Source organism: Odontesthes bonariensis, chromosome 11 (genome assembly GCF_027942865.1).
Source record: "Odontesthes bonariensis isolate fOdoBon6 chromosome 11, fOdoBon6.hap1, whole genome shotgun sequence".
Classification (NCBI taxonomy): Eukaryota; Metazoa; Chordata; class Actinopteri; order Atheriniformes; family Atherinopsidae; genus Odontesthes; species Odontesthes bonariensis.
In genome coordinates this window covers 21055528-21073363 of record NC_134516.1, presented here as the reverse complement: position 1 = coordinate 21073363, position 17836 = coordinate 21055528, and positions in this window count along the sequence as shown.

Genomic DNA, 17836 nt, shown 5'->3' with positions numbered 1-17836 from the left:
CTTTTATATAGCACTTTGGGATTGTTAAATATAAAGTGCAATACAAACTAAAATTATCATCATCATTATTATTATTATTATTATTATTATTATTATTATTATTATGTCTTGTTAGCATAAAAGCATGGAAAAAAATTCACATGCATTACTATGCATGTGCAGGACTCAGACTGAGCTTGTTCTATGATTGTAGCATTATATCCTACAACTGAAGGAGGAGCCAAAGTGCACGAAATTGCCAAATTCTCCAGAGATGCTTCAATGGAAATATCAGATTTACCACAGCAAATACCAGCAGGTAATCATCCTTTAAGTGAGAATTCCACAAAGCATCCATTTCAACAAGTAAGCATCTCCATTTGAAATTAATCTCAACACCTATTTTCACAGTGCGAGTCTGAGCTGAGTCCCACATTTAGCCAATCAGCTGGGTATCATTCCCCACTGATATGAAACATTTGAACGTGCTGCTGCTCCCACTTCTTGGCAGGACTGCCCAGAGTGTGCTCTGAACACTCCAAGCAGACAACGCCTGAATAAACAAACAGAAAGTCTGCCACTCCGTAAATCCGGAGTAGAAGAAATGCTGCTTTGAATTTACTTTTTTGTTCCAGATTACAATGTCGTCCTCAGTTTGATAGCTCAGTTCAATGAAAAGTAGACCTCAGCATGTATAATCACACAGCTTACACCAGTAAATTACAGCTTTCTGAGGGATTTGACTGGATCTCCTGGGGCTACCCTCTCAAGGAGGCCTAATTGGCATAAATGAAGTTACTTTTTGTAAAGTATCCATTTTTGTAAATGATATTAGGGGACTCTAGATTTCTTTACACTTTAACAAAGCATTGCTTGCATTATTTTGACATAAAATCTGCTATTCATGATAAATAATTACTATCACTGATCCAATTTCTGCCACTTCAGAGAAGAAAAAGAAAGACTTTGTGGATGAACTGAATCATAAATGCATTGTACTCTTTAGTTTATTTTTTCAGATGGGTTTATCTTAGAAAAAGAAAAATATATCATTATCAGTTTGAAAATGACCTTAGAAGAGTCCATTGAGGGAAGTTAGTGAATATCACGTGGTGCATTTTCTTAATGGATTGATTTAGATGGCAAATACTCTTACATTATCTTTTATTTATTTCCTTTTTTTACATTTATTTTATGCTCAAGAAAGTTACTGATTTCAGACAGAGGGGCTGGGAGTGAGGGATGAAACACAGTCAGTAAGTCCTACTACAAGCATCTCAGGTTCCAATTCAACTTACAGATGGATCACTCATATAACGTTCACAAATTTTTATACTGATCCAGGAAAATAAAGGCATTTGATTGCTTTTCCAAGGGTTATACTTTAAACTATAAGCAACATCTATAGGTATAAATGTTGGAAAAGACTGATTTCAGAACTTCGTTTCCATTCACTGAATCTTGCAAACAGCCGTTTAGCGTATTCAGTGAGCCGTAGATTTTCTACAAAAAGATAGCAACTGTTTTCAAGTAGTCATTGCAATGCAAGCTCATTAAGAACTAGCAGTTGACAAAAGCCAACTTTAAAAGAATTGAGACCAAACCCCAGAGATGGGGACTCAAGTCACTGTGACTTGGACTCGAGTCGACTTGAGTCGCTGTTTTAATGACTTGTGACTTGACAAAAAAAAAAAAGACTTGAGACTCGACTCAGACTTGGAAGTTAAAGACTCGGCACTTGACTTGAGACACGATGACTTGAATGACTTGAGTGTTATTCAGTTCATGTTTCCAGTCATATCAGATATGCATCAACATGTCAGCGGGAGGGGTACCAAGAGTCATTGTCTTCAGCTTTTGTAATTACCATTTTGACGGTAAAAGACGAACAGCACAGTGCAAGACATGCGGCGTCAACATCTCGGACAGCCAGACGACAACTTCCAACTTTGTTCGTCATTTGAAGATCCATTCTGACCAGTAAGTGCTTGTCAAATGAGCTAATATTATCCTGTTAGCCTAGTCGGTAGTTAGCTAATGGTAGCTTGATATGATACGGGGTGGACAGGTTGGACACATTGGCCAACGATGTTTACTGACAGTTACTTATATCTTTGTGTTTTCACTTTATTAAGATCAGATTCTGCAGGTAAAATCGCAATAATAAGGTGACTTGACTTGACCTGTTACAGGACCTGACTTGACCAAGAAAAAATTACTTGAGACTTGCACATGTGACTTGGTCACATCTCTACCAAACCCCCATTTGACGACAGAAGACCTTCAGCAAGATTCGGCACACTGTTATTGTGCTGCACTGCTCTGCTGTGTAGGAACATGCACAAAAGGAGGAAAAGATTTCCTGAGTCCTCGTTTGGCATCAGAGGTTTGAAAAAAATAATATCTACACAAGCCAAACAAAAGCAGGGAAAAGGACCCAAGGCACTCAGTCCTTATACTGAGGAGTATTTCATTACATAATGATGTTTGTACATGTTAAAATAGAGCTGGTTTGAGGGTGCACGCCACACTGTTCTATATTTAGTACATGTCAGATGATTGCAAACGGTTGTTGATTTAAACCCTTCAACATCAGCCTATCAGCTCATAGATTGCAAAGTCAGAAACACTCAAGGACAAAATGCATGAAAAAGAAGTAAAAGGAAATATGCTGCAAGAAATCACAGTTTTTCAAAAACAGAAGCAAAACAGTACCTTAAGAACACTACTAAAGAAACTAATAAATAAAGGTCTGAAATAAATGTGGTCATGTATGCCAGGATAAGTTGGGGTCTGAATCTGGCATGAACAGAAAGTTGCCCTCCTCGATCAATGACTGGAAACACTTTCCGAGGCAAGATGGTCACACTTTACTTCCTGCTTCTGAAGAGTGCAGACGTGTCTCTGCTTCCTCCTGCTTCCTCCTGCTGCTTATTGCTTTATTCACTTTTAAATCATTCTACTTCTTTCCACAAGTCTTGGATATAATTTTATTCTTTTTCTTTTAATTGTATATTTGTAAACGGTATTAGCCCTCCTGTTTACAAAGAGAATCGGACAGAACAATGTCTCCTAACCCTGCAGTATCAGTGAGCTGCACACAGTGTGAGCTACTCTTTGCGAAGGTAGCATAGCTCGAGAAAAGGATTGAAACGCTGCAAAACATTCGTAACGAAGAGGAATTTATTGACTATTATAGCTCCTGCGCAGGCTGTGGAGCCTTCATGTGCCAAAGGACTAACTCAGATATTTCTACACAGCTGAGGTAGAATCTCACACTGCAGCCCTGGCTGACACTTCCCTGGATCTGTCCAAATGACACTGGAATATCTGGTGTAGCTTCCAAACAGGACGGTCCGACTGACATCTCCCACTGGAACAGTGTTGGTGCCAAACCCAAATCATCAACCCCAGCCAGGATCTGGTCTCATGTTGTCCGTCGCAGAGGTAAATCCAGCACCAAACCTAAACCTCCAGCACTCACTCCGCCACCTGAAGTTCTATTGCATAATAGATGCGATCCGTTGACTCAAAATAGAGTGTGTGATGATGAATGTAACCCAAACATGAAGACAAACAAGAGAAATGGCCCCAAACCTCAGCCAAGGGCTAACCAGATCATCAGGAGAAGCCCAAATCCCACAACCAAGGTGAGGACTACAGAAGCGATCAACACCTCCACACAAAAAGGAATAGACACCGTTCTAATCGGGGATTCTATAACACAGCATGTCAGAATAGCACAGACGGAAAATATAACTTTTTCTGATACATCAGTCAGGGAACTGATAGATATTTTGCTGATCATTCTGTCTACTCATCCAGATGGCATGAGGATCATTGTCCACACAGGGTCTTTTGATATTCTGAGAAGGAAGACTGGCTCTGAGATCCTGAAGAAGGATTTTTCTCTGCTGTTGGAGAGATTGTGTCACTATGGAGCACACCGGATCTCCATTTCAGGCCCCATTCCTACTGTGGGTAAAGGAATTGAACTTTTCAGCAGACTTCTTGGCCTAAACACATGGTTGTCAAATGCATGCATCGCCCATGGGATTAAGTTCATTGATAACTTTAATATCTTTTGGAACTGTAAGGAGCGTTTCAGACCTGATGGCGTGCATCCCAATCGAACTGGATGCAGATTACTTGGTGCACACTTACGTCATGCTGTTGGGACGGCAAACCCAAACATGACTGTACAGATTAGACTGAAGGACACAGCAGCGAGGCAAACAATTTAGATTTTCTTTTTCTGACAGAAACATGGTTAACAGAGAGCACAAGTGCTACTGTTCTTTATGAAGCAGCCCCCCAAACTTTAGTTTTATGAATAAATGCCGAAATGGTAGGAAAGGTGGGGGTGAGGCGGCCTTATTTAAAGATACATTCCATTGTAAAGAGATCTCATTTGGTGATTTCACTTCTTTTGAATATCTTAGTTTTATTTAAAAGGGTGTTCCTAAAATCCTGTTCTTAATCATTTACAGATCTCCAGGATACTGTGCAAGTTTTATTGATGATTTTTCTGAATTATTGTCTGTTATTTCGACTGATTTTAACCATTTTATCTTGACCGGGGTTTTTAACATTCACATAGATAATATGCTCTCTCCGGGTCGGGAATGAGATCCTTCCCCAAGTGGAGGAGTTCAAGTATCTCGGGGTCTTGTTCACGAGTGAGGGACGAATGGAACAGGAGATTGACAGACGGATTGGTGCGGCGTCTGCAGTGATGCGGGCTCTGCACCGGCCCGTCGTGGTGAAGAAGGAGCTGAGCCAGAAGGCGAAGCTCTCGATTTACCGGTCAATCTATGTTCCTACCCTCACCTATGGTCACGAGCTGTGGGTAGTGACCGAAAGAACGAGATCGCGAATACAAGCGGCCGAAATGAGTTTCCTCCGCAGGGTGTCTGGGCTCTCCCTTAGAGATAGGGTGAGAAGCTCGGTCATCCGGGAGGGGCTCGGAGTAGAACCGCTGCTCCTCCGCATCGAGAGGAGTCAGATGAGGTGGCTCGGGCATCTGGTGAGAATGCCTCCTGGACGCCTCCCCGGTGAGGTGTTCCGGGCCCGTCCCACTGGGAGGAGACCCCGGGGAAGACCCAGGACACGTTGGAGAGACTATGTCTCTCGGCTGGCCTGGGAACGCCTCGGGGTCCCCCCAGAAGAGCTGGAGGAAGTGGCCGGGGACAGGGACGTCTGGGTCTCTTTGCTCAAGCTGCTGCCCCCGCGACCCGATCCCCGGACCAGCGGAAGATAATGGATGGATGGATGGATGGATAGATAATATGACGGATGGTAATGCCAAATAATTTTCTTCTGTGCTGGACATGTTTGGTTTGTGGCAACATGTAACAGAACCAACCAACCTTCGAGGTCACATTCTGGACCTGGTCATTTCTAAAGGTGTTGATATTTCTTCTGTTGTTGTTACTGATTTGGCCTTGTCTGACCATTTTTGTATTTTATTTGATTTACATATTACTCAGAATGTTCAAACAACCAGCTTCTCAGTTAAGAAGAGGTACATCAATGAGAAAACAAGTGCTCAGTTTAGGGAGGCCATAGCTATGTTACCAACAATGAGCGCAAAGTCGGTTGAAGGAATGCTGGATCATTTTAACTTGAAAATTTTTAATGTAATGGAAGCTGTTGCACCGATAAGAATCAAGAGCACCTTGATCAAACAGAAAACCCCATGGAGAAACACCACTACGGTCAAAAACCTGACAAGAGAATGCAGGAAAGCTGAACGTAAATGGAGGAAAACAAAGCTTCAGATTCACTACAAAACAAAGCCTGCGTAGTTATAACAATGAGCTGTGCAAGGCCAGACAGCTGCATTTATCTGAAATCATTAATAAGAATGTCAACAATTCTCAAACTCTGTTTGCTATGGTTGAAAAACTCACAAATCCTCCTAAACAGTCAAACCCAGACCTCTTCTCCACTGAGAAATGCAACGAATTTGCCAACTTTTTTAGCCAAAAAAATCAAAACAATTACAAAACATGACAAAACATTCACGCAACACACACAAACAAGAAAACTAATCTGTGTCCAAAACCTAGAACTAACTCTGACGTTATGTCACAATTTAATATTGTTAATTTAAAAATCCTAGAGGAAACAGTTTGGCATCTGAAATCAACAACTTGTTCTCTGGACATAATACCATCCGACTTTTTAAAAACTGTTTTTACCTCAGTAGAAAGTGATCTCCTACGAATAGTTAACAGCTCACTGGCATCAGGCATTTTTCCCAAGTCACTAAAGACAGCTGCCATTAAGCCACTCCTAAAGAAGAGAACTCTAGATGCCTCTATGATGAACAACTACAGAGCTGTCTCTAATCTTTCTTTTATATCTAAGATTATTGAGAAAGTTGTTTTTAACCAGCTCAACGACTTTCTGAATGAAAGTGGAAGTCTTGATAACTTTCAATCAGGCTGCAGACGTCATCACAGCACTGAAACAGCTCTGGTCAAAGTGTTAAACGACATTAGGTTGAATACTGATTCTGGTAATGTTTCAGTCCTGGTTCTGTTGGACCTCAGCGCTGCGTTTGATACTGTAGATCACAGAATCCTGTTGCACAGGCTGGAAAACTGGGTTGGACTTTCTGGAGCGGTCCTTAACTGGTTCAGGTCCTACTTAGAAGGCCGGAGTTATTTTGTTACAATTGGCAGCTATGAATCTGAGCGAGTGGCCATGACTTGTGGAGTCCCCCAGGGGTCAATTCTTGGACCTCTTCTGTTTAACTTGTATATGCTCCCTTTGGGTCAAATATTGCAGAATTTTAACATCAATTATCACAGTTATGCAGACGATACACAACTTTATGTGTCTCTGTCACCGGACGACTGCAGCCCAGCAGACGTACTGTGTCAGTGTCTGGAGGAAGTAAACACCTGGATGAGAGAGGATTTTCTACAATTAAATGAAGACAAAACTGAGATCATTCTGTTTGGTAGCAAAGAGAAGAGGGTCAGCGTTGATAAATATCTTGAGACTCGGGACCTTACAATCACTGACCAAGTTGGTAACCTCGGAGTGTTGATAGACTCAGATCTGACTTTCAGCAGCCACATCAAAGCTGCCACCAAGGCAGCTTTTTACCATCTCAGAAATATCAACAGAATTAAAGGTTTCCTCTCCCAAAAAGACCAGGAGAAACTCATCCATGCATTCATCTCCAGTAGACTTGATTACTGTAATGCTCTTTTAACTGGACTTCCCAAAAAGAGCATTAAACATCTGCAGCTCATCCAGAACGCTGCTGCTAGAGTTTTAACCCGGACTAAGAGATCTGAACACATCACACCAGTTTTAATATCTTTACACTGGCTTCCAGTCAGTCACAGAATAGATTTTAAAAGCCTGCTGATGGTTTACAAATCCCAGAACGGTTTAGGCCCAAAATACATCTGTGATATGTTCAGAGAATATAAACCCAGCAGAGCTCTTAGATCCAAGGACTCAGGTCAGCTGGTCCAGTCCAGAGTCCAGACTAAACATGGAGAAGCAGCATTCAGCTGTTATGCTGCAAACAAGTGGAACAAACTGCCAGTGGAGATTAAACTTTCACCAAATGTAGACATTTTTAAATCCAGGTTAAAAACATTTCTGTTCTCATGTGTCTATGCATGAAATATCTTTTAACTTATCTAGACTGTTGCCTGTTTTTAAATTCATTTAAATGATTTTTATTTGTTTCTCTTTATATTCTTTTATGTATTTTTAATGTTTCTTGCACTCCCTGCTGCAATGCTTTTATTTTATGTGAAGCACTTTGAACTGTTTGTACATGAAATGTGCTATATAAATAAATTTGATTTGATTTGATTTGATCTAAAGAGATTCTAAAGTGAGTGACAAAACAGTACTCCTGTAAGCTCTCAAAAGTTTCATTCATGCAATTAAATAAAGGCTATTCAATGCCAAAGAGCCTTTGTCTTGGACTTCTGCACCTTCATGATACTCATTTGAACTTGGGAGCACTCTTCTAATCATTGAGTGATCCAAACAAGCCGGAGGTATTTTTCAATCCAAGGTCTGTGCACCGATAAAGTTAAAACAGATTATTATTGTGCAATGCTCTGTTGAAAATAACATTTTATGAAGAAGCTGAGCAGAAATGCTTGGTTTTATTTCACCAGATTCAAAACTATGCTTTAGTTCAGCCTTCATTAAATTAGGCCATGCACAGAGTTGGATAAGGCCAACGTTGTGATGGGGCATTTTTAAGCTCAGAGACTAATTTCTGAATCAATAAGGTGTGGAATATAATCAGCATATTTCTATTGAAATAATCATGGGTTGCAGCATTTAATAACAGCTTTATTCTCATCAGTTACAACAATTAAATCATTAAATGCATGGTGCGATATACATACAAGTGTAAGTCACAGGGAACAATGTGTTTCAGTTCATTTCTCTTTTATGCAGAGCTGCACCTGTAGCATAGTTTTGTTGGGAGGAGGAAAAAAAAGGCTGCAGTATTTCTCAAGAAGAGTCATCACCTGTTCAGCATGGGGGGGTGGATAAATTATGTTTCAAGCTTGTGTTGGAGTTAGAGGGAAACAAAACTTTTAATTTCAAACCCTGAGAATGAAAAGAAGAGGGGATTTGACAGCAGGATAATGTTCCTAAAAATGTCTGAAAATCCAAAAACGTTTGAGAGAGCAAGGTGGCCATTTTGGCCTGACCAAGTATCATGAGAATTTATGGAAAGACCTGAGAAACTGCAAGACGGCTCAAGAATCTTATTCAATTTAGAGCCTTTTGCAAAAGAAAAAACAAATATTAAAATGCCCCAAGATGAAAGACTGAATTTGCTCTAAGAAAATTAAGAGAGCAACCTTTGCAGGCCTGTCAGATCCCTCAGTTGTCTCAACTGCTCAAACGCTGTACTGGTCTTGCTTCTGGCTTTATCCAGAGCCTTTTTTGTCGCAGCCCAGCATTACAAAATCTGTTTCTGAACAAGATTACCAACCATGCCTTTAACTTTGTCTTATCAAAATCAGCCCATCTTCTACTAACTAAACTGTTACTTATTAATTACTAAATTTTGACAAAAATGTCTCAACTTTTCACATGCAATTGCAAATGAAAATTAAAGGAACACATCAAATTCCAGAAACTGTCCAGAAACTTAATTTCCTGATATTCTTTTCCATGTCAGGATAATTCAAGAGGGAAAGCCTGAAGGCAAATCAGGGCCTAAATATCTAGTCAGTCTTGACCAGGGATTTGACCACAAAATTGAGTGACAACACCAAGATATGTTCAGGTTGTGCATTGACAAGATCCCGCTAATAAAAGCTATAAAGGCAGCAGTGCATGGCTTTAACCAACTTAGTAATAATACAGTCCATGTTTTGCAGCTTAACCACAGGCAAGGCTTGAAAAAAATTACAGTTACACATTCTGACAATAGGTTTAAAGCTGCAGTCGGCAGATTTTCAAAATTCCGAGTCTAAAGTCGGAAAATTCGAACTGATACAACTTTCAGGTCCCTCCCCCAACCTCTACCAAGCTCCAAACTGCCCCCCAAACCCCTCCCCCTCTGTGGACGAGGTTGTGCACGTGAGTTCACACCAGTGTGAGCGCACACAAGCTGGGGCAGACTCACGCTCAGCAGCGTGTGCACAAGCTGTGATTGACAGGTAGCGATTCCTCCACCCTAACGTGATTGGTTAAAAACAGCCGGGAGCGCTCGATTTTTGCAAGCACGATTACAGGCTTTAGAGGGAGCTACAGAATTCGGGATTTTTCCTAAACAGCCTGTTTAATATTCTACTTCTAGAATCCCATGACAGTTCAAGCTAATATGACTAAAAAAAAAGTTGCAGACGGCAGCTTTAAGGCTATGGTTTGTGAAAATATTGTACTACAAAGATGTTTGTCAGGTATGTCCAATTGCTGGACACACCTGACAAAGTTTTTTGTTTAAATCCACATTTTTGGGATTGTATTCAAGGTTCGTCTTTAACTGCAGCAATCAATTTTGCCCTCATCTCTTTCCTTTTTGGGACTTTGTGAAAAGAAAGAAACTCCTTTGGTAAATATGCAGTTTTTTTTTTCAATTGTAGATGCATTTTCGGTGTTTTTGCACTGTTCAAACAGTTTGAAGTCATTCAGTACGGTGTGTTTTTGGCTCCCCTGAAATCTGATGATATATGCCATTTGGCAGTGACCATCGGAACGTATTAGGCTGTAGCATAACCTGAGATAACATTGGGTCTGTAATTGTAAGCATGTGTCAGGTAGAAATGATTCTTTCTTCCACAAAAATAGGATCCAGCTCCACACACTTTACAGTTGCCTGTGGATTAAAGACAAGCCTCAAGGGCAAGAGAAGCTTTTCACCTCCTTCTAGAACACAATGACAAAAATGTTGGTTATTCTTTATGATGTAGCCAAAGAGCAGTTTATCCTGAAGAGTCCTGTGTAAGGTTACATTTTAATGCATCCTGAACATGGCTTTATACGCATACACACACCCCGCATCGTTCAGCTGAATACAGGCGATTGAGAGGAAAGAGACAATAAGTGTGAGGTTAGTGTTGCACAAGTGAAAGGTAAGTGCCACTTAATCCTCAAGCTCAGCACCGATTCTCCTCATTACATCCACACAACCAGTGCAAACAAGGAGTCAGGAAGCTTTTAGTACACATCTGTGTCAACATTTCTCCATCAAGGCTGTTCTGCATGTGGAAAATGTTGGATATGCTAAAAAATAATAAAAAAAATAAAAAAAATCAAATTTTTACTCTTAACCTTTAGAGTTTCAAAGTCTAAGTAATTTATGGTTGCATGACACAATGTTGTTGTGAAACGCACATCAGTCAAAGAATTCAAAGTGATGTGAAATGAGGTAGAAAAGCGGACATCTCACGCTGATGAGGAGTTGAACACATTTAAAAGACAGGGTGCAATCATGTGCTATTGAGTTGCTCTTTTGCAGCCAATTAGAAATTACATTCCAGCCTAGGTGCTGCCTTTGGCCTAAACTGCAGCTGAATTAAACCGTCACCACTCAGACATCTAGACTAAAGTCGCTCCATCTTCTGATAGGTGTTCCTTCTCTGAGACAGGCGAGTATGTATCCTTCACATTTAGTGGCATTTTGCCCTAATTTGATGAGAACGGGCTTTAAGTGCAGTGTTCAGAGGAGTTATCTCAAGACTGAAGTATACAGATGAAAATAAACAATAAAACAAGTCAGGATTATTGCCTTGCTGCATGATGACAGCTACAACCTACTTCAACTAACCAATGAGTGGTGTTGCAGCTTGATGTGCTGATCTAGGCCACACCAACACTGTTGTGTGTTGCAGCACGAAAAACGACAAGGTTTGATTATTAGAGTATTTAGTTATGGTTTGGAAGCTGACTAGCTTAAAATAAACCCTATCTGAACATCCACTGCATGTTTTGTTTTTTTTAACCTTTATTTTACCAGGAAAATAGACCCGTTGAGATTAAAAATCTATTTTACAAGGGCGTCCTAGCCAAGTGGCAGCACAAGTTACAAAATTAAAATTTCCGTTGCATTAAAATAACAAATCAAGTAAAACAATAACAAATTAATTAAAACAATTACAGACAAGGGACTCGGTCTCAAGTGTTCTCATCCTGGAATTAAAATCGCTCGAAGGAATCAGTTCTGTTAATTTCAAATCCTTTTGTAAATTGTTCCATGAGGTAGGAGCAGAAAAAGCAAAGGCCCTTTTTCCCTGTTCTGTACGAAAACGGGGAACAGAGAGTAGCAAATGGTCATTGGAACGCAGACCATAAGAGCCAATGTTCCTTACTGTGATTAGGCTGCAGATGTAGGGTGACAGTAGTCCGAGTATTGCCTTGTATATAACAGTGTAGCAGTGAGTGAGTCTCCTGCTAGCCAGTGCAGGCCATTGTACTCTGGCATGTAGTTCACAGTGATGGGTTAGAGCCCTACAGTTAGTGATGAACCTCAGGGCAGCATGATAGACAAAGTCATTCTTACTCAGGCATTGAACTGAAGCGTTCATATTAGTGTTGCACCGATACTATATATATATATATATATATATATATATATATATATATATATATATATATATATATATATATATATATATATATATATGAAGAGCTGCATACTACTTGGATGTAAAATGTAAAATCTTTATTAGTTTACAAGTTCATAAAACACATGGGGTGGGGGGCTCCGATCTAATGGAGAGAGAGAATGATCGGGAACGCAGGCTTCCTTGGTCGCGACACATACGACAGGCTAACTCTTAACACAGCACACGGAATGAAAACCCACTACAAGTCAGGCTAGCTGCACTAGCTTTAAGGCATGCTTTAAACACAACACACAGAGTCAACACACCACAAAACACGCGGCTAACCTGCAGCATATGGCGCCCGTTTAACCACAGACCTGTCACTCCTCCCCACGCAACCCCACCAATCAATACCACATAAAAATAAACATAAACCTATACATAAACACTAAAACACGAAGTTAAATGGAGAGGAATACTTAACTTGCCCACTTTGCGAGACCCTCCCACGGGGTCTGAGCTTGTGCCGCCGTCCAACTCCCCGGGGCTTTGCTGGACGGCGAAGACGGTAACTGGCTGTCGGCTGGTAGTGCGCTGTCAAGACCGCATAGGGAGCGATGGCGGCCCAGCACTCTCTATCGTGGACCCTGTTTTGACTACAGGAGGCACCCAGCCTCCCCTCCTCACACTCGCGCTGCAAACTCCCCCTGGCTAGCTGTCTGCGTCGCCGGCAGCTCTAGATGACTGCGAACGACACCCTCCCCAGCTAACAGAGTGCCGTGTCGCCAGACGTCTTGCACCTCACACATAGAAAAAGCTGCCCTGGCATTGGTTAAGGGCGGCTATTGGCCCGCTCTCATTGGTCTGGAGCAGGCCAATAGCGATAGCTGCACAGTGATCATGACACAGTGTAGCGAGTGTCGGGAGAGAGAGGGCTACGTTCAAGTGTCATACAAGTATCGGTAAATGGTATCGGTGCCCTATTTGTTGGTACTCGCCGATACCGATACCACCATTTTAGTGCAGATCAGGGCCCTGCCCGATACCGGTATCGGTACAACACTAGTTCATATACAGGAGGTCTGCATAGTCTAAAATGGATACAAAAGTTGCAGAGACAAGGCGCTTCTTAACATCAAAGGAAAAACAGAATTTATTTCTAAATAAAAAACCTAGTTTTAGTTTAAGTTTCTTTACAAGGTTTTCAATGTGGGCTTTGAATGTCAGCGTGTCATCAAGCAAGATACCAAGATATTTATACAAATTTACCACCTCAATTTAATTTCCCTCAAGGGTGAATATTGTGGGGATGTTTAACAGTCTTTTCCTTGGCTTTGAAAACAACATTTGCTTAGTCTTATCAGCATTAAGTAGTAATTTTAGCTATAGAAATGTGTGCTGGATCACATCGAAAGCCTTCTGCAGTGATTCAACAGCATTGGCAGGGGATGACCCAAAGCAGTTAATGATTGTGTCATCGGCATAAAAATGCATATTAGCGTAAGACACATTTCGTCCCACATCATTTATGTACATAGTGAATAAGAGGGGGCCTAAAACTGAACCTTGTGGCTCCCCCTTGTGGACACACACAAATTCTGTGTACAAGTCATCATGCTTAATACACTGGGTCCTAACACTTAAATAATTTGTGAACCAAGAAACTACATGATCTGAGAGACCAAAACTGGAAAGTCTTTCCCTGAGAACTGTGTGGTCCACGGTGTCAAATGCCTTTGACAGGTCAATGAAAAGTGCTGCACAGTACTGTTTTTTGTCAAGGGCAACAAGTATGTCATTGACTACTTTTGTGGCAGCAGTAATAGTACTGTGCTTTTTCCTAAAACCTGACTGCAGTCTTGAGAGAAGGTTATTTGTGTATAAAAAGTCTTTTAGTTGCTCACAAATCAGCGATTCAAGGATTTTTGACAGGACACACAAATTGGATATTGGCCTGTAGTTGGTTAAAACTGCTGGGTCGCCTCCTTTTAAAAGTGGAATAACAAAGGCTGACTTCCAGACTAGAGGAAGTTCTTTGTTTTCAATTGATAAATTAAAAAATTGTTAAGATGGGCTGGGCAATAAAATCAGTTGACATTTTCAAAAAATAAGGTTCAATAAAATCTGTTTTAAATCTCCATCACAGAGTCCCTAGTTTGTGCATCACAAAATATTATCCTGGGAAGGTGTCCTAGGTCATGAATTTCTCCATTTTTTTATTCATTCATGGGGACATGGAGATATATGCATACAGGAATGAAATTTGATGAGATTTTGTGAAACAGTTACAAGACAAATGACCAAGTTATAATGGGGAAAAAAAGTGGACTCTGGAGGGATTTGGAGTTAAATTATGATGTGCTAGTTTGATGTGTTTTATGTGCGACTCAGACCTTTTTGCATTTTGAAACTTTTGAAACTTTCAGTCACTGTTTGGTTTAGGCATTAAGACTGGGTTTTACATATTTGTGGTCAACTTTAGGTATTAAAAACACTTAGTTTAGAGTTTTTAGAGATGGAGAGTTCAGGTTTACGCATTAAAAAGTGGATTGAGGGTGGGGTTAGAAAAACATCAGGATTTTTATTAAGACTCATAACATCTACTGCACAATACAACTCTCCTTTACTTTCGGAGTAGCGAGTCCATCTCCCTCAGGAAAAGAAAAAAAAAAAGAATCTTCTCACGTTGAAAGTAGTGCTGGGTGCCACTAAAAAAAATATTTATAATTTGTGCCCATCAGCCCAGCTAAGACAGGCTGTAGGAATTCAACCGTGCACTTCGGTGATATATTTGACCATTTGATCAGATATTGATCATTTTTTTCCCCGTTGTGGGGAAATAATGGATTCAATGGACTGAATAACTGCATGAAAAATCTGAAAATATCCACTTTATCACAAAGGGTCTCTTAGCCACTGCCTATTTCCTTAAAAACAGTTACTCTGCAGTTTCTAAAATGTTTACGATGCAACTTCACTTTCTGTATTTAATCATGTGCGCTGCACAAGCAGCAGCAGCACTGGCTGCATCAACATGGTGTGTTCTGTATCAAGTAGTGGTTGATGGGGCCTTTTTTCACACCGATTTGATTAACTAACAGGTGCAGTGCAAGACGTAAAATAATAGTCCGTGGTATCCGAGGCATTTTGATGTCAGAACGGATGTCAATCACTTGCTATTGTCTTCAGAGTCTCACAGTTCTCAGCCAAACTAGATTCCTTTGGGAGTTTCACAGCAATGTGTCAGACCATTAATATTTAAAGACCAAATGGAGGAATGCTGTTTGTATGAATAATGTGCCATCCCCCCCAAGAGCCCAAAAGAGCTGGATAATCAGTCCCAATGAACACCGGAGCAGTTCAGGGGCACCCCGGTGACTTTCTGCATCTTAACCTTCTTTGGCTGGTCATTCAGCTGGAGCTTGTGTATTTCAAAACAAATGTTTGGTTGACTGCACTGTGTTTCAGTGCTTTTTATTTTCTCTCCCTGTGAAAACACCATCAGGAATGGTTATCCTCATCACTCATTCAGAACTCCTTTTCAAAACAATATATTTGATAAAGAAGTAACAAAAAAAAAAAAACATTAAGTCTGATGAGAAGATACGTTAGTCTAAATATTCAGTAAACGTTCTGCCAGTTCAGGTATATGTGGTCACATCAATGCAGGGATGGGCTTGGTTGTTATACTGATTAGAATCTAGTTACATGGAACCAAGATGTTTGCAAATCTTCAGGCTGTCTTGGAACATCATTTTCCAGAAGGCCACAGTAACTAACTAAGAAAATGGTCATGCATTCATTAGGAAGCTGGTTTATCGATTAATTATTAACTGGCTGTGCAGAATCGGTGGGCCTAAATAAGCTTTGGCCTCTTCTAATGCGTTATCGTTATATAAACGTGGTTTTGTTTTAACACATTCAAATAATTCACATCAAATCAAATTATTGACAAATTGTCAATATCTTGACAAGGAGACCTTTTATAATCCGGACGTAAAACCAGTGTTAAAACCAGTACCAGTACTCTGTTATTCCTTGTGGGGAACTATTGGACAGTTACTTCCATTTGTAATCTACCTCCACACCAGCTGTCAGTTGGAAATGACAGCCTTTCACTAAAAGACAGACTTGTGCATGTTCAAATCGCTGATTCGGCTAAATAATACATTATTTGCATCAACAGTGGCTGCAGCAGAACTAAGCTTCTAAAGGGGAGCTTTTTGCATTGTGCGTTTTGCTGCCTCATTATATGAAGAGTGGAGATCAGTGCAGCGGCCTAATGGTTAAGCTGCTGTAGTGAAGCCTGTGGGAGCCAATGGAACAATATGCTGATATATATGACAGGGTGGCAGAGCTCTGGGAGGCCTTAACTCTCTGCAGCAAAGCCCCCCCTCGCCCCCGAGGGGATGCCGTGTCAGCTGAGGTCTTTTACACATAACAAGTGTCAAATTAAAATGCTTACTTTTATACATACATTTATTAAATCAATGACAAGTCTGTTGATGAATTCTTTATGAAGCATGGCAGTCATGTAACATTTACATGTCCAGACTTGTCACTTTAAATGCTTTCCATTAAACCGGTCAGTTATAGAGGGCTGAAAACCCTGAATTACACTTTTAATGACTGAAAATAAATCAGATATTTCTTTGAAGCTGCAACTAGATTTTTCTGAGTTGATATGCAATATGATCAGACAATAAATTCAAAACTGCAACACAAACAGCCATGGAACCCCTGGCCCGTGTTTCTATTCTTACATCTCCACACACTTTAAAAAGTGACTTTGAACATATTCCAATATCTTGCTGCAACCTTTACAAACAAGGCGACTACAGTGGAGTACTTTTGACGACGCCTTTTCTGATGTTTCCTCCGCTAATGAGAAGGTATCGACTATTCTGGGCGAGCATTCGATGAGCCAATGGAAAATTTTCGAGTGCAGCCACATTATTCTGTTTTCTTTGCGAGACGCCCACATACATCACCATGATCCATCTCGAGAGTCATTAACAAAATCACTTTAGTGTGGTTCTGACAAGCCTCAGTGATTGCTGCTAATGAACTTAGCACATCACAGATAAATCAAAGCTAAGAAAAAGACTAAGTTCATGCACAGCTCAGAAAACAGGCAAATACGCAAATAATTCAGGGCACCCATGTTTTTTGATACTCCTCAGAGGGTCATAGACACATTTACACAAATACACATGGCATAGTTCTTTTAAAAACTCCCTCATCTGGAACATAAACAAAAAGGAAATGGCTGCCCCTCAATGAAATGCTTCCAATGTACTCTGCCATTCTTTTTAAGAACCAAATCTGTGTTTTTCAGAGACCATTTCTTTCCACGACATGCCTCGAAGATACATTGCTCCAGCATTTTCTGTCTAATTTACATCTGTCACTAAACTGACGGCTGAGAAAAATGCTCCGGAACAGTGGGATGGTTGTGAGCACTGCGTGTTAGTTTAATAAACTCTCGCTGCAAACGCCCTGAGCAAAGATATGTAAGCACTTTGCATAAGTCGGGCAGGTCACGCAACATCTTCCGGTGTGATTTATTTCATCCCGGAACCCTGTTCATCATTAGTATTCCTCGGCGGCGGCATCTCCCGGTTGTGCATCTAGTCGTGCCTGATTGCAGCCACAGATCTGCTTACAGTACAACTGCGATTTAAAAAGGGTGAAAAGACTGCTAATGCCTTCATAGTAGGTGTGTTTGGGTAAGGGTAGGCAGCTATGGTTTGCAGGGGGTCATCCTCAGCATCTGCTTAATATGTCCAAGATTTTTGATT